Source organism: Lepidochelys olivacea, assembly GCF_965140295.1.
Source record: "Lepidochelys olivacea isolate rLepOli2 genome assembly, chromosome: 4".
Taxonomy (NCBI): domain Eukaryota; kingdom Metazoa; phylum Chordata; order Testudines; family Cheloniidae; genus Lepidochelys; species Lepidochelys olivacea.
Genome location: NC_140414.1, coordinates 16,267,061 through 16,285,166, shown reverse-complemented (window position 1 = coordinate 16,285,166; position 18,106 = coordinate 16,267,061). Strand labels below are relative to the sequence as shown.

General features: G+C 46.4%; 1 protein-coding gene across 5 annotated transcripts in view; it reads left to right on the top strand.

Annotated features, from left to right (window-relative positions):
• Positions 1 to 4,801, top strand: part of RBPMS (RNA binding protein, mRNA processing factor) — a 139,403-nt gene extending 134,602 nt beyond the window's left edge. For 2 of the 5 annotated variants that reach the window (XM_084627010.1, XM_084627011.1), the window contains one exon: positions 3,118 to 4,801. The gene's annotated coding sequence lies outside the window, so the exon portion shown is untranslated. The remainder of the gene's footprint in view (positions 1 to 3,117) is intronic. The other 3 variants (XM_084627012.1, XM_084627009.1, XM_084627008.1) reach the window with 2 other exon arrangements.
• Positions 4,802 to 18,106: the final 13,305 nt, after the last annotated feature.

Below are 18,106 nucleotides of genomic sequence, written 5' to 3'. Positions count from 1 at the left end.
ACTAAGATGGGTGAACTTGAGTGCCTGGTACTAAATGAGATTATTATTATTATAGGCATCACAGAAACTTGGTGGAATGATGATAATCAGTGGGAACACAGTAATACCAGAGTACAAAATACTCAGCGATGAGAGTAGGTCGTGCAGGTGGGAGAGTTGTACTATATGGGAAAGAAAGAATAGTGTCAAATACAGTAAATATCTTAAATGGATTAAACTGTACCAAGGAATCTCTATGGATAGAAATTCCATGTTTGAATAACAAGAATACAGCAGTAGGAAAATACTACTGACCACCTGACCAGGATGGTGACGGAATCTGAAATGATCAGGGAGATTAGAGAGTCTAAAAAAATAGAAATCTTAGTAACACTGGGGGATTTCAACTATCCCCATATTGACTGGGTATGTGTCACTGCAGAACAGGGTGCAGAAATAAATTTTCTAGACACCAGTAATGACTGTGTCTTGGAGCAGCTAGTCCTGGAACCCAAAAGGGGAGAGGCAGTTCTTGATTTAGTCCTCAGTGGCGCACAGGGTCTGGTCCAAGAGGTGAATCATAGACTCATAGAAGATCAGGGTTGGAAGGGACCTCAGGAGGTCATCAACCCCCTGCTCAAAGCAGGACCAATTCCCAGTTAAATCATCCCAGCCAGGGCTTTGTCAAGCCTGACCTTAAAAACCTCTAAGGAAGGAGATTCCACCACCTCCCTAGGTAACGCATTCCAGTGCTTCACCACCCTCCGAGTGAAAAAGTTTTTCCTAATATCCAATCTAGACCTCCCCCAGAAGGGTGAATATGCCTGAACCACTTGTTATTAGTAACCATAATGTAATTAAGTTTAACATCCTTGTGGGAGAGAAAATACCAAAGGCGGCCACCGCAGCAGCATTTAACTTCAAAAAGGGGAACTACACAAAAAGGAGGAAGCTAGTTAAATGGAAATTAAAAGGAACGGTCGCAAGAGTGACATGCCTGCAACCTGCATGGAAACTTTTTAAAAATACCACAATAGTGGCACACACTAAATGTCTGCCCCAAATTAAAAAAAAACAGTGAGCGGACCAAAAAAAATGCCACCCTGGCTAAACAACAGACTAAAAGAGGAAGTTAGAGACAAAAGGGTATCCTTTAAAATAGAAAGACATCTTGAGAAAAATAGCAGGAACATAAACTCTGGTAAGTCAAGTATAGAAGTGTAATTAGGCAGGGCAAAAAAGAATTTGACGAGCAACTAGCAAAAGACACACAAACTACCAGCGATTTTTTTAAAGCACATGAGAAGCAGGAAGCCGGCCAAACAGTTAGTAGGGACCACTGGACAAACAAGGCGCCAAAGAAGCACTCAAGGAAGACAAGTCCATTGCTAAGATGCTAAATGAATACTGCAGAGGATGTGAAGGAGATTCTCACACCTGAGTCATTCTGTTTAGGTGACAAAACTGAGAAACTGTCCCACACTGAGGTGACAGTAGAGGAAGTTTTGAAACAAATCAATACATTAAACAGTAATAAGTCACCAGCACCAGATGGCATTCACCCATGAGTTCTGAAGGAACACAAATGTGAGACGGCAGAACTCCTAAGTGTGGTATGTAACCTATCGCTTAAATCTGCCTCTCTACCAGACAACTGGAGGGTATGTAACATAACGCCAGTTTTTTAAAAAGGCTCCAGGAGAAGATCCTGGCAATAATAGTCTCGTAAGCCTAACTTCAGTACCTGGCAAATTGGTTGAAATTATAGTAAAGAACAGACTTATCAGACACATATATGAACACAATTTGTGGGGGAAGAGTCAATACAGCTTTTGTAAAGAGAAATCATGCCTCACCAATCTATTAGAATTCTTTGAGGGGATCAACAAGCACATGGACAAGGGGGATCCAGTGGATATATTGAACTTGGACTTTCAGAAAGCCTTTGCCAATGTTCCTCACCAAAGGCTCTTAAGCAAAATAAGGAGTCATGGGATAAGAGGGAAAGTCCTCTCATGGATCAGTAACTGGTTAAAAGACAGGAAACAAAGGATAGGAAGAAATGGTTAGTTCTCACTGTGGAGAGGGGGAATGAGTGGGATCCCAAAAGGATCTGTACTGGGAACTGTGCTGTTCAACATACTCATAAATGATCTGGAAAAGGGGGTAAACAATGAGGTGGCAAAATTTGCAGATGATATAAAACTACTCAAGATATTTAAGTCCAAAGCCAGGACTGCGAACAGTTACAAAAGCATCTTACAAAACTGGGTGACTGGGCAACAAAACGCCAGATGAAATGCAATGTGGATAACTTCAACATAATGCACATTGGAAAGTATAATCTAAACTATACATACAGAATGATGGGGTCTAAACTAGCTGTTACCACTCAAGAAAAAGATATTGGAGTCACTGTGACTAGTTCTCTGAAAACATCTGCTCAATTTGCAGAGGCAGTCAAAAAAGCTAACATAATGTGAGGAACCATTAGGAAAGGAACAAGAACCAGGGGCCACACAATGAATTTAATAGACAGCTAGTTTAAAACAAACAAAAGGAAGTACTTCTTCACACAATGCACAGCCAACCTGTGGAACTCATTGCCAAGGGATGTTGTGAAAGCCAAAAGTATAATTGGGTTAAAAAAAGAATTACATAAATTCATGGAGGATCGGTCCATAAGATGGTGTGGGGCACAACCCTATGCTCTGGATGGCAGGGGATGGATCACTCAGTAATTGCCCTGTTCTGTTCATTCCCTCGGAAGCACCTGGCCACTATCAGACGACAGGATACTGGGCTAGGTGGACCATTGGGCTGACCCCTTGTGGCCACTATATTGTTCTGATGGTTCCTTCTGGCCTTAAAATCTATGTGTCTATTATGTGGTAATGATTTCCCTCTCCACCACCCTTCTAGCCCCTGTAGATACACACATACACCCATTTAAAAAAAAACTCTCCCTGTTGCAGGTGCCCAGAGAGCTCATTTATTAGATGTATTTGACAACTCTCCAGACACATACTTCTGCATGTGAATGCATCTAAAGCTTCCTTCAAATCCAGTTACTTTTAATCTCTCCCATTCCAGGATTTCAAATGCCTTTCTAACTCCTGTTCCTCTCCATTGTTGCAGGCTTGAAAAACCTCACACAAGTTTTGATTCCTTCAAGACTTTGCCACAGCCTCTATCACACATCTGCTCTCGTAGAAGAAAAAAAACATACAAACTAATGATGTTTTCCTTTTTTACACTGTATTATTGTAAGGAAGAGTGTTACTTGTGAAAGCACGGTCGGACAGTCATTGCTGTATAGTTTGAAAAGTATTTTCAAACAAAAAACATAAAAAAGCAAACTATAAAAGCAAAAAGAGAGCAAGTATTTTTATACCAGACATTGTGCGTATAATGATCTTACACCGGGTTAGATCACCAGTTTTGTGCTTGACTTTTGAATGCGTGCAATTAAGATTCTCTCTTGTTTTTCTTTTTTGTAAGCTGCATGTTGAAGACGTTTTTAAATCTTGTTCAGAATTAAATAATTGTATTGTTAGGTTTATAGGTATTGTGCTCAGCCTGGGCGGAGTTAAAATGTGCTGAACTACAGATCTGAGTATATTTACAGTATTCGGGTTTTATTCCCCAGTGTACCATATTCTATCAGGCAGGACAATCAGAAAACAACTTAGTATAATTTTTCTACCTTTGGGCTACAGTTACAGCTTGCAGTGTGAGGCTTTAGTCTAGCAGAGAGCTGTGCAGGAAAAAGCCATGCATGGAGCAAGTTGAGACTGTTATTGATGAGAGCTCTCCCTGTGCTTTCTTCATGTACAGATACATTTGCTGGGTCACATCTTTCCTTCCAGGGGCAGGAAGGGCTGGTTCCAGTAACTGCTTGAAATTTTTATTGGCAATGTAAACAGCTGTACTGGGGAAAAATTGACCCCAATTCAGCAACACACTCAAGAACATGCTTAAGTCTAGTTGAAGTGCATGGGACTTAAACACATGCTCACAGTTACACTTAAGAGCTTTGTTGAATTTGGGCCTTAATGAATAGTTGATGCCTGTCCAGCTCCTTGCTCGGTAATATACTGGTATTTTCAATGCAAAAGTGAAGCCAAAAAGGGAAGCGTTGGCATTTTCTGCTAAACCCTGTTCTTTACTCCAGTCATTGTCTTGAAGCAATATTTGTAATGTTTACTGAGAATACTGTACCAGCAACAAGAAGCTTATTTTCACAGTACATTCCTTTTCCCCGATTGCTTTTCACTCTGCACAGGAATAGAATATAAAGATGAGTCTTTGTTTTCTTGTAAAAGGATTGACAACTCCTTCCCCCTACAGACGACTCTCTCTCCACCCACTCGCCCGTAAGGAATGCTGTGCTGCAGACTGCACTGATTGGGTCGAGGCCCTGATTGTTGACAAGTGTGGTGAAAGTGTGCTCACAAGTTTCCCCCCTAGTTTTGTTCACACTGTGCTGAACACGTAGTGATGTCAGTGTTTTTATGATGACAACACAATTGTTCTTTGTGGAAATGCAGATGTTGAGAATTCTTCAGTCCGAAGACCACAACGGTAGTTGAAAGAAAAACATCACTTCTACTTTTGTTTAAACAAAGTGACAAGGAGAACTTGAGAACAAATTAAATTCTAAGGCAAATGTTGAAATAAATCTAAACAGAAATGTATAAGCATTCGAACCAATAGACTAGTTCTTTAGAAAACGGATTTTCTGTATTTGTTTTGGGTAATAGAGGAAAGAAACTTCCACATTGTCTACTCTGCTTTTTTGAAATATGTTTAAAGGTACTTTTCTATTGTAATTTTTAAAAAATAAAACAATGATTATTATAACTTATACCACAGCCTGGGGTGCTGATTTGCTTATGGCAGGGTGACCAATCCACGTGCATCTGGGAACCTCACATGTGACTGAGGCTGGGGTCTCAGTCCTGCAAGAAGCTCTGACAGGCACTACATTGGCCTACCGGCTCTAGAATGAATATCACAAGGCCCTGATATCAGGAAATGAATTACAAGATCTGAGCGCTGTACACGATTGTTAAATGTGGTGCACCATTACTTTCGATAACTCATCATTGTTGTCAGGCAGCCAACCTAAGATCATTACAGGCCAGTTCTAGCCAGCAGCAAGTAGCATTCATGTTTTTCAGTGTTTGGGGGGGTGGGGGAGGAACATGGGGGGCAATTTTGGACTGTGTATGCAGAGGCCTCCCAGCCCGGCCCACTCTCTTCTGGCTGGTGCTATGCAGGAGGTCAAACCAGGTGCTCACAATGGTCCCTTTTGCACTTTTAGGGAGGAAACAGAGCACGTCACCAAGGAAGTATACATGGGAATAGCATGAGTGTGCAGGGGCAAAATCAGCAAAGACCAGGCAAAGAATGAGTTACAGCTGGCAAGGAATGTTAATGACAACAAGAAGGGGTTCCTTAAATATGTCAGGCAAAAGAGAAAGGTCAAGGACGGTGTGGGTCCGCTGCTCAATGGAGAAGGTGGGCTGGTCATGGAAGATGATAGGAAGGCAGAGCAGCTCAATGTCTACGTTGCTTCGGTCTTCACACAAAAAATAACATGTGACCAGACGACTAGGAAAGTTACCATAGACTATGAAGAGAAAGGGAGGCAGATCAGGATAAGTAACGAACACAGCAGAGATCTTCTGACTAATTTGAATACATTAAAGTCCGCAGGGCCTGATGCTATTCACTCCAGGGTGCTGAAGGAATTAGTTGAAGAAACCTCAGAGCCACTGGCAATAATATTTTCGAATTCATGGATGACAGGAGAGGTTCCAGAAGACTGGGGAAGGGTTAACATCTTGAAAAGGGAGAAGCCCGAGAACTACAGACCAGTCAGCCTGACCCTGATACCTGGGAAGCTACTACACCAATGTATAAAACATTCAATTTGTGAATACCTGGAGAATGAGGGGGAGATCACTAGCAGCCAGCATGGATTTACTAAGACCAAATCATGCCAAACAAGCTTGATTTCCTTCTTTGACAGGGTAACTGGTTTGGTGGATGTGGGAATGCAGTGGACATAATATACCTGGACTTTAGCAAGGCTTTGAACACAGTCCCATGTGACATTCTGACAAGTAAGCTGGAGAAATGCGGGTTCGGCAGAACTACCATTAAGTGGAGACATAATTGGTTAAACAACCACAAACAACAGGTAACTATTAATGGGATGATGTCAGCTTGAAAGTAGGTCTAGAGTGGGGTTCCACGGGTATCTTTTCTGGGTCCACTGTGATTTATCATCTTCATTAATGACCTGGACTTAGGAATAGAGAGCATACTGATCAAATCTGCAGATGACACAAAGCTGGGGGTGGGGGGTTCAAATATTTTGGAGGACAGAGCTCAAATTCAAAGGGAGCTTGATAAATTGAAGAACTGCGCTGTAGACAACAAAATGAAATGCAACAAAGACAAAAGTAAGGTGCTACACTTAGGCATGAAAAACCCAGTGCACAAATACAGCATGGGGGACAATGGCTTGGCAGCAGCACTGCTGAGAAGGATCTGGGAGTTGTGGTAGATCACAACTTCAACATGAGTTAACAGTGTGATGCTGGTACAAAAAAAGCAAATGAAATTCTGGGTTGCAATAACAGAGGCAGAGCATGCAAGCCATGGCAGGCGATAGTACCGCTCTACTCGGTGCTGGTTAGGCCTCAGCTGGAGTAGTGTGTCCAATTTTGGTCACCAATGGATAGAAAGGATGTAGAGAAACTGGAAAGGATCCAAAGGCGAGTGACAAAGATGATCAAAGGGATGGAATGCAGCCATATGAGCAAAGGCTGAAGGAACTGAGTATGTTTAGTTTGGAAAAGAGGAGAACAAGGGGGAGACGTGATAGCTGTCTTCAAATATTTGAGAGGCTGCCATAAAAAAGATGGAGAAAAGTTGCTCAATCTTGCCACAAAGGGCAGGACAAGAGGCAATGGGTTCAAACTACAGCACAGCTGATTTGGATTAAATCTCAGGAAAACCTTATAACTATACGGACAGTAGGACAACTGACCAGACCGCCTAGGATGGATGCTCCTTCACTGGAAGTTTTCAAAAGGAGGCTGGATAGTCACCTGTCTTGGATGTTCTGAACTCAACAAATCCTGCATCTTGGCAGGGGCTTAGAATAGATGACCCTTGCGGCCCCCGTCTAACCCTGTGGGTCTATGAAACGCCAGGCCCTCACACTGGTTCCACATTCTGCTCTCGTCCATACAAGGTGTTCAAAGTTAGCAGTCTGGGTAAAGCATTCACCCAGACACGACGATATCCAGGGCAAAACACGGTACACCTGGCTTGCTTGGTCCTTTAAGAAAGCTTAAAAACCCAGCATGGAAGGGATCAGCAGGACCTCAAGCAATGAGTCCGTGTTTTTAAAATTGCTATGGGTTGATTTTGAGGCCCATCCGGCTTGGCAATGATGTGATTTCCCATTGAGTTAGGCATGAAAAACGCGAACACAGCAGACACTAAAGGCCAGACTTTTAAAGGTATTTAGGTGCCTAAACATTCACTGGGCCAGAGAAAGCATGTGAATGACTTTCTAGCCTAGTGGCTAGGGCATCATCTAAGGGGGGGCAGCCTGGGCTCAAGTTCCTACTCCACTGACTATTTCAGTACTTATATAACGTGGCCCATCATCAACAGGAAAGCTTGAGAAAGCTGCACCCTAGAAGACCTGCTAGCCCAGTGGGTAGGGAAGTCATGGGTGATAGAAGAGATCAAGGTTCAAGTCCCTGCACCAGGTCAGGTAGAGGAGGGTCTCCCAAATCCCAGGTGAGTGCCTTCACCAGGGAGCTATTGGCTGAAAAGGAGGGGGCAGCACCACCACATTGTGTGGGGCCTGATCTGGTAGATGCCCTTTGTGGGCACCTCTGAGCACACCTACTGGAGTGGACCCCTGCAGGCAAGACAGGCAGGGGAATTGCCAAATTCATGAATCCTATGGGGCTTAGGTGTGAGATAGGCACCTGGCAGCTTGACTTAGATGGCTTTGCACATGCCCACCAACAGACATTCAGGTGCATACAGGGTTAGGTGGCAGCTGAGGAAAGGTTTTGAGTATCTAAATGTTGGACGTAGTTGCCTAAACCCCTTGTGTAACTAGCCCTAGGTGCCTAACTCTCCTTGATTGCAATGGGAGCTAGGCACCAGGCGAGTTTGAAAAATATCAATAGGTGTCTACCTGCATCTTTAGGCATATAAATATGATTAAAAATCTGACTCTAAGGGCCAGATTTTCAAAAGTGCCCAGCAGCTCCCACTGAGAACAAGGAACATGGAATGTCCCAGTGGGAGCCAATGGGTGTTGAGCATTTTTAAAACTCTGGCCATAAATCTGCACCAGAATGTTTTCATTATAAAGTGGATGAAAATGCCTGTGTCCTTATATGCCCCATTAGCCTCGACCAAAGAGTAAGATGCTTAAAACAACATACTAATGAAAAGAGCCATCTTGGTGAAACAGTTTTGAGAACCATAGTACGTAAACTCAGCATGCATCAAAAGGATTAAAATGTGGCCTTTTTCTGTGGGAAAAGCACTGTTTGTGCCGCTTTAGTGAAGGCCATGAGAATCGAGATGAACCGGGAAGCTATTCTCAACATTATACACTAAGGATCGGGCAGCGATCGATCCAGCGGGGATCTAGACGTGATAAATTGACCCCCGAGCGCTCTCCCGTCGACTCCTGTACTCCGGCTCCGCGAGAGGCGCAGGCGGAGTCGACGGGGGAGCGACAGCAGTCGACTCACTGCGGTGAAGACACCGCAGTAAGCAGATCTAAGTACGTAGCTGAAGTTGCGTAACTTAGAGGGATCCCTCCCCCTAGTGTAGACCAGGGCTAAGGAAACCCCAAGGTGAACAGTGCAGTCACCATTTTCTTTCCAAGAGGCATTGGGAAGGGAATTTTTGGCAGACCCAGAGCAGGAGTTAGGCATGTAGTTAGAGCAAAATATAAGTCACATAAGGTAAAATTGCTAACTGAGAGGGAGGTAACCAGTCTAGGGAGCCTAGTGGAACCTGCTGGAACAAGCGTTCATTGGGCCCACATTTACTAAAACAAACCCCAACAGTTCCATGTGTCTCCACGAGCAAAGAGGGTAATAAATGACCCAGGGAATCCATCATGGAACTATTGAAATGCTCTACACACCCCTTAGCTCAGCATGGCATGTGTACATGCAGGTGACCACAATGACAGCAGGATATGGCTGAAAGCTGGAATTCCAGGGCCAATACTGGACTCTAACACCGGGTAAAATCCCAGTGGACTAAATGGGATGGGTTGGAACACCTGGAAAGGAGAAAAATATATTCAAATTCATTAAGTGTCCCAAGTCACTGTAACAGCACCTACATATTTGCCTGCATTTGTGCTATGTTACAGCCCCTTGCAATCTCCATCTTTGCACACACAATATATACAGAAGTGAATGTGCCCCAATGTCTAAAAATCACTAACGTCTGTACAAATATTAATTAAACATACAAGTCACATACAGGAAGATTAGTAGTCGTAGGAGTTTGTGATAGCATCCACGGTGTACTAGGCCCTTCTGAGAACCTAAGGACAGCCCATGTGCTGAGCAACTCACAATCAAGCAGCCAGAGCTCAGGGAAGGGCCTCACAATAGGCAAATTATTTAGAAGTCACCTTGATTCACCATAGGCAGTGCAGCGAAGGAAATATTAAGAGGGACTTCAATGTGGACAGGGATGAGCTCAGGTGGTCACGCCCTGCCTAAGGGGCTGCGTAGGCGACTGTATGAGACTCTTACAAAGAGGGGACTGGCGAAGAGGAGAGGACAGGGCAACACGCAAAGCTTGATCTGTAGAAGGGTCAGAGTGACAAAGAGCTTTGAGGGCAGTGACAAGGAGCTGAAATACAAACTGGTATTTGATGGGGCGCCAATGGGAGTATTGTAAATAGGAAGTAACATGATCAGATCACTGGGCAAGGAAAAAGAGGTTAGTGGCTGCATTTTGCATGGGCTGGAGGGGGGCGTGTGTGTTTGGGAGAGAAAGGAGGGATCGAGATGCTGAGGGGGAAGTGGTGGCAGGATTTGGAATGGGCTGGATGTGTGGGGTAAAAGCGGGAGGGGGTTCAGAAACACCCTCGGGTTGTAGGTCTGACTGGCAGGGGGCAGTGGGATTGCCCACAGATAGAAGAGGGAAGATAAGGAAGTTTGGGTTTAGTCACGTTCATCTTAAGAGGCTGAGACATCCCAGGGGAGATTCCGGGACACAAGCTGAGGCGGGTGTCACATTCCAGGATGCAATCCAGACCGGTGAGGGGCTGTCTCAGCACCTGTCCTGCAGCGCTGGGTGCCTCGCAATGCTTTGCGGCTGTAACGCTCAACCTCGGCCACTCACAAACGGCCTGCTAGCGTGCAGGTCACACCCTGAGTCTCTGTGTACAGCTACAGGCCTGATCTAGCAGCTCGGACCCCAGCAGCCTGTCAGCAACACAACAGACACACTCTGGCTTCCCGGAGCCTTGGTTACCGCTGACCCCAACACACTCCCAGTCCCAGATTTTCTCCAAAATGTGTGTTCTGCCCTCTCCTCTAAGAATGGCCATCTTGGTCCATCTAGCCCAGTACCCTGTCTTCCGACAGCGGCTAATGCCGGACTCCTCAAAGGCAATGAATAGAACAGGGCAATCATCAAGTGATCCGTCCCCTGTCATCCATTCCCAGCTTATAAGAACAAAAGAAAGTCCAGCCCTCTCCTGGGCAGTTCAGAGATTAGGGTCTGTTGCCCCTGTAAGGGCGCCAATCTACAACAGTTTGGTACGTTAACCAGAGTCACCCAAACAGGTCACTTTACACAACACTGGATTCGTTTTGGTTAAAAAAATAAAAGCTTATTTAACTACAAGGAGATAGATTTTAAGTGAATACAAGTAGAAGGCATTACAGTCAGAAATGGTTACAAAAGAAATGAAGATAAAATGCTTTCTAGTAACTAAACTTAACCAGCTAGACTAGATTCAAGGTAAAATCCTTACCACATGCGCCCACTTGAAGGAATTGTAGTGAATGTAATATTAACAAACAAACAAAGGCAGCCTGCATACCCCACACCCCAGCTCAGCTTGACCAGAGCACAACCACCCCCTTGCAGCCTCACTGTGTTCCTTTTTACTTCTTCAGCAGAGCTCCAAACCCTTAAAGATGCGGGGTGCACGTAACAATAACCCTGACATTCCCTTTTGAGTGTTACAGGGACAGGCCCTTTAAGGGCCAGCAGCCTGGGGTCAGCCAGCCCTGCTCACTAATCAGGCACAGCTAAGGAAGGGACAGGTGTGCCCTATAGGGAGCCGGGCTGTCAGTATGGAAGGAACAGCAGGGAAGCCCCTGGGAGAGGCTACCAGAGTCCCCTGGGAGGGGAGGTAGTGGGGACCTGCAGGGAAAAAGAGCCTCCTGGGTGGTGGGGCTCAGCTGAAAGGGGAGAACAGTCCTGCAATAGGCCCTGAAGCAGGAGAGAGAGAGTGACACAGGGAAAAAAATCCCAGGGTGCGCTGAGGAACTGGGTATGTGTTTTTGCCTATTGCGGAAAAACAAAAGGGCTGGGGACAAGTCCGCACCTTCCAGTTTTCTCGTTTCCCACCCCTCGCAATCCCATGCGGTTGTTTCCCTGCATGCCCATGGTTCCGGGGTCTGTGCACGGAACAGGGAGTTTGGAGATTAGTAACACTCACACATAGTATCTAGACAATGGAAACCAGTTCTGCCCACCTTCAAATGCAAAACACTTGGGCAAGTGAAACCTCCCCTGAGCCTTTATTGCCCCATCTGTGTAATGGGGTGGAAAGGCCCCGTTAGCAAACATGGATGAAAAGAGCTACACACATGCTAAGTATAATCATGCACTCAAAAGAAATGCAGTATTTACGGCCGATTTGTACCTGAGTTTTCAGAGCCTTGGAGAAGTCAAGAGGGAAAGTCACACAGATAATGTCTGTCATTAAAGTGACTGAAAGCAATGTTCCAGCATGACCGTTCGGAGACGCTTGCCCAACCACAGTGCTGCTCCTTGCAGGCCCTGCCTGTCCGAGAAAGGTTTCAGGATACAGAAAAATACCTAACACTCCATAACGCCCTGGCAAGGATGTGGGGAAACTGCACATTGGAATCTTCTATGTTAAATGATGCACAAAAAGTCAGAACTATACACTATTGAGTGACAGAGAGCAAAGCACCAGTTGCGCATCAAAGCCTGGCGTGGTGTGACACAACAGTCACAAAATACAGCTGTGTCCATAGCCTTATCTTCTATTGAGGCAGCCACTATGCACTCTGCTATGGGATACGGGATCCATCTGGGGTCTTCGTGTGTTTGCTGGGGAAAGTGGATTTCAAATGCCCAGAAAATTGGATACTGTGCAAGTGTCCTCTAAACTCACTCTCAGGGCTCCATAAAGCCACAGTTAACACATATGGTTACACACTACCAGTTGCTTCCTGGCCATAAGCGGAGTTTTGAAACTTAGTCTAAAGTTTCCGCCATTAGCAGTGCCCTGAGGTATGTTTAAAGTGTGAGGAAATAACCATTAATGCAGACTGGCATTTATCTTTGCACGCTCCCTGATTAACAGTCTAGTGCTGGGGAAAAAACAAGTGGAAAAAGAACATGCACGACGGAGACAGGGAGAGAAAAGACTGGTGCATAATGCCTTGGATAATGTACACCCTGAAGTGCAGTCCTGGTCAGAAAATTAACTTGGTAAAAGTGGAAGCTGCTTACTCAATAGGTCTTCTCCCTCAGTGTGCCCTTGGTTCTGTCTGCTTAATACACTAACTTAGACATGTTCACTGCTAATGCCAGCAGAGTCATCGGAATGTGAGAGGGATGCTATTCTGGCTTGAGCATCAAAAATACATGAACGTTCCAGCTAGAGAAATGTTAGCTGTGGCTGCTAAGAGCAATCAGGCTATTTTCACAAAGAAACTTCTAAGAGTAGAATTCCACTTAAGTAAAAATCCCACCCCAAGTGCTGCCCAGTTTAGTGAGGTCTAGGTTTAGCTGAGCTTCAGCCTCTTCCTTTTCGGTACTGAGTCTGTGACGCTCCTTCCACCTCATCCCAGCAATGAGGGGTGTCCATACAGCACGTCTCTCTCAGAACACACCCATGTGCCAACCATTCTTCTGGACCTGCTTCAAGTATCCCAGTGCATGCTGGGATATCCTGGAGCAGAGTGCCCGTTGGTTATGCACACAGAGCAGCACAGCACACGGATGGCCTGCTACCCAGAGAGCTGAAAGGAAGAAGAACCAACCAAAGTGGTTAGACTGACATGGTTACGGGTCTCATCAAAAATGAAAAAAACCATGGGCCAAACCAGTGAAACAAATGTGGCCAGGGCAGACTATGAGTTTATAGGCTTTAAGGCCACAAAGGACGACTATGGCCATCTAATCTCATCTCCTGCATAGCAAAAGCTAGAGCATCCCAGCCAGTGAGTCCTGCACTGAGACCATCACTTCTGGTTGAGCTGGAGCAGATCATTTAGAAAGAGATGCCCAGTCTGGATGGGCAGGCACCAGGTGATGTAGATTTCAGTGTCATTCATTCCCCTCACTGTGATTAAACACTTTCTGTGTGGACACAAGCCACAACTGGAGCCTACCATGTCACTAACTGGTTGCGGGCAAGTCTGAGTCGTCGTGTAGACAGAGCCTGGTGGGGAGATGTTCAGGGTTGGGCACATAGCTCCCTCCCAGTGCAGGGCCCAGGTGCCCCTGTGCCCGGTCTAGCAGAACAGCCTTGGCAGGACAGCAGACTTGGGTCCTTTGGTGAAGATGGGCAGTGAGCGCAGTCCCTGTTTGCAGGCACTAGTCCGACAAAGTTATCTGGTAAACACTAACCATTTTCATCCCCACCTCCGCTGCCCTTCCCCGGGCCGTGGCTGCTGCTGCTGCTTTTGCTCATAGTCTCCACGCAACAGCACATTCCTGAATTCCAGGCTGGAACATTAGCAGCAATCTGAATATGAGCAACAAAGCAGGAAATAATCAGATGTCACTGCTATTACTTCCTCTAATCATCCTTAGCTTCCAAGCCCTCCTGATGAGCAGGTAACAAGAGCCCAGCAGCCCCCTGTGCCTGACTGCCATCTGCCTGCACATATAGGAAGTGACAGGAGCAGGCTGACCGCAGCCAAGTGGGTATTCTTGGTCTAGGCTAGCTTGCCTCTCTCTTCTCCTTTCTCTAAGAGCCTGGAATGATTGTGATGAATTAAAGATCAGCTGCACTACAAACTGCCTTATGTCAGTGTTCTTATTCAACCATGCAAAATCCTGCTGTCCCCTGCCCTCCCAACCAGGGAGGAGATGGAAGAATTCTTCAATCGCAGTAACTTTGCGGGAAGTAGCCAATGCATCTGCGGGTCTTTTCTTGCAGTGCAGACATACACAGAGAGCTCAATCTATTTTGCTTAACAAAGAGAAGGTTAAGGGGTGACTGATTACAGTCTATAAGTAATTACAGGGTGGGGGGAATAATTACAGGGTGGCTCTTTAATCTAACAGAGAAAAGTTGTAATGGTGGTATGTAATTTATCGCTTAAATCAGCCTCTGCACCACTTGACTAGTGGGTAGCTAATGTTTTGCCAATTTTAAAAAAGGTCTCAGAGGTGATCCTGGCAATTACAGTCCGGTAAGCCTGACCTCAGTACCAGGCAAAGCGGATAAAACTATAATAAAGAACAGAATTATCAGCCACAGAGATAAACACAATATGCTGGGGAGGAGTCGACCTAACTTTTGTAAAGGGAACTCTTGTCTCACCAATTGATTAGAATTCTTTGAGGGGGGTCAACAAGCATGTGGACACCGGTGATCCGGTGGATATAGCGTACTTAGACTTTCAGAAAGCCTTGACAAGGTCCCTCACCAAAGGTGCTTAAGCAAATCAAGCAGTCATGGGCTAAGAGGGAAGGTCCTCTCATGGATCAGTAACTGGTTAAATGATAGGGAAAAAAGGGTAGGAATGTGGTCAATTTTCACAATGGAGAGGGGTAAATAGTGGGATCCCCAAGGATCTGTACTGGGACCTGTGCTGTTCAACATCTTCATAAGCGGTCTGGAAAAAGGGGTAAACAGTGAGGTGGTAAAATTTGAAGATGATAAAAAAACTAGTCAAGATAGTTCAATCCAAAGCAGACTGCAAAGAGCTACTAAGGGATCTCACAAAACTGGGTGACCAGGCAACAAAATGCCAAATGAAATGCAATGTAGATAACTGCAAAGTAATGCACGTTGGAAAACATAATCCCAGCTATACATATAAAATGATAGGACCTAAGTTAGCTGTTACCACTCAAGAAAGAGATCTTGGAGTCATCTTGGATAGTTCTCTGAAAATATCCGCTCAAAAAAGCTAACAATGTTAGGAGCCATTAGGAAAGGGATTGATAATAAGACAGCAAATATCATAATGCCACTATATCAGCGTTTCTTAAACTGGGGTCCACGAGGGTACTCCAGGGGCTCTGTGAGTCATGTCCAGGGCCGCCAGCCCTGCTGATCAACTCCGCCTCCTCCCTCCCAGTACTTCCTGCACATCGTGGAAAAAACGGTTACTCACCTTCTCATAACCATTGTTCTTCGAGATGTGCTGTTCACATCCATTCCAAATGGTTGTGTGAGCACCCCATGCACAGTCATTGGAAAGTTTTTCCTTACCAGCTCCCGTCGGGTCAGCCGTGGAGCCCCCTGGAGTGGCCCCTTCATGGAGCTGGATATAGGACCCTGCCGGCTACTCTAACAGAAGGGAAGGTGGGTGGGTATTGGAATGGACATGAACAACACACCTCGAAGAACAACAGTTACGAGAAGGTGAGTAACGATTTTTTCTTCTTCCAGTGCTTGTTCATGTCAATTCCAAATCAGGTGACTCCCATGCATCATCTCTGGCATGCTGGGTGACAGCATAATGAGAGGTGAACGTGCCCAGCGAGGACCAAGTCACTGCCCTGCAAATTTCTTGTATCAGGACCTGAGCGAGGAACGCCTGTGCTCTCGTGGAATGTGCCGTAAGTGCTGGGGCTGGTATCTTGGCCAGCTCGTAACATGTGCGGATGCAGGACGGGATCCAGGAAGATATTCTTTGAGATCCAGTCTGCTACCACCATGAACAGCCGGTTTGACTGCCTGAATGGCGTACTGCACTCGATGTAGAATGCTAGTGCCCACCGAACATCCAATGAGTGTAGCCTCTGCTCTCGACTACTGGCATGAGGCTTAGAATAGAAGACAGGTAGAAAAATGTCTTGGCTAGTAAGGAAGGATGACATTACCTTGGGAAGAAAGGCTGGGTGAGGCCTGAGTTGCACCTTATCCTTGTGGAAGACCGTCTAGGGTGGATAGGCGGCAAGGGCCGTTAACTCCAACAACTTCCTAGCTGATGTGATGGCAACCAGGAAGGCCACCTTCCATGACAGGTAGAGGAGTAAGCAAGTCGCCAACGGTTCAAATGGGAGCCTCATTAGTCTGGAGAGAACCAGGTTAAGGTCCCAAGCAGGAACAGGCTGTCTCATCTGAGGATGTAGCCGTTCCAGACCCTTGAGGAAATGTCCTACCACAAGGTTGCCGAATACAGAGCATCCGGACACTCCCGGATGGAAGGTCAAGATAGCAGCGAGATGTACTTTGATAGATGACACTACCAGTCCTTGTTGTTTCAGGTACAGAAGGTACTCTAGGATGAGTGGTGTAGACACCTGGAGTGGAGGTGTGTGCTGCTGGACACACCAGCAAGTGAACCTTTTCCATTTAGCCCTGGTGGATGGTTTCCTGCTGCCAAGCAGGACCTTACTTACCTGTTCCGAGCACAGAAGTTCCATGGGGTTTAACCATGAAGCTTCCAGGCCGTGAGATGGAGGGACTGGAGGTCTGGGTGGTGAAGGCGACCGTGGTCCTGAGTGGTCAGATCGGGGCGGAGTGGTAACACGATCAGGGCATCCACTGACAGTTCCAGGAGCGTGGTGTACCAGTGTTGTCGAGGCCACTCCGGGGCCACCAGGATTACCTCCACTCTGTCCCTGCAGACCTTGAGAAGTACTTTGTGCACTTGAGGGATTGGGGGAAAGGCGTACAACAGGCAGCCTCTCCAGAGTAGCAGAAATGTGTCCATGATCAAGCCAGGGTTGTGATTCTGGAAGGAGGAGAACATTGGGCACTTTCTGTTGCTCTGGGGGGTGAACAGATCCATCCTTTGGAAGATGGAGTGTATGACATCCGGGCGGATGGACCACTCGTGATTGTGGAACGATCTGCTGAGGTGAGGTGGTCTGCTAATTCTTTCTGAACTCCTGGGAGATAGGACACCTCCAGGTGAATGGAGTGGGCTATGCAGGCTATCCCATAGGGCTTCTCAACATAGGGGAGAGGAACGGGCTCCACCCTGCTTGTTGATGTAAAACATGGCAGTGGTGTTGTCCGTCATCACTGCCACACACTGGCCTTGCAGCCGGGCCCGAAAAGCTTGGCATGCTAGGTGTACTGCCCTGAGCTCCTTGATACTGATATGGAGGGAGAGCTCGTCTTGTGACCATAGGCCCTGTGTTTGGAGATCTCCCCAATGTGCACCCCAACCCGGAGCCGACGCGTCCACTACCAGGGACAAGGAGGGCTGTGGGCTGTGGAAGGGGACTCCTTCGTACGCCGTCCGAGGGTCAAGCCACCATTGGAGGGACTTGAGTATGTGCTCTGATACCGTGACCACTGAGTTTAGGCTGTTGCGGGTGATAGGCCGACGCGAGCTACGCCTGCAGGCATCTGAGCCTCAGCCTGGCATTCCGGACCACATAAGTGCAGGCTGCCATGTGGCTGAGGAGACTCAGACATCCCCTTGCAGTAGTGGTCGGGTACTGCCTGAGGCCTTAAGTAATATTTGACATGGCTTGGAATTTTGTCTCTGGCAGCAACGCTCTTGCCTGCACCGAGACGAGCACCACCCAGAAGAACTCTATTCTCTGGGTGGGAGACAAGATTGACTTGTTCACATTGAGGAGGAGGCCCAGTCTCTCAAAAGTGGATCTGACTAAATGGACCTGAGATTCCACCTGC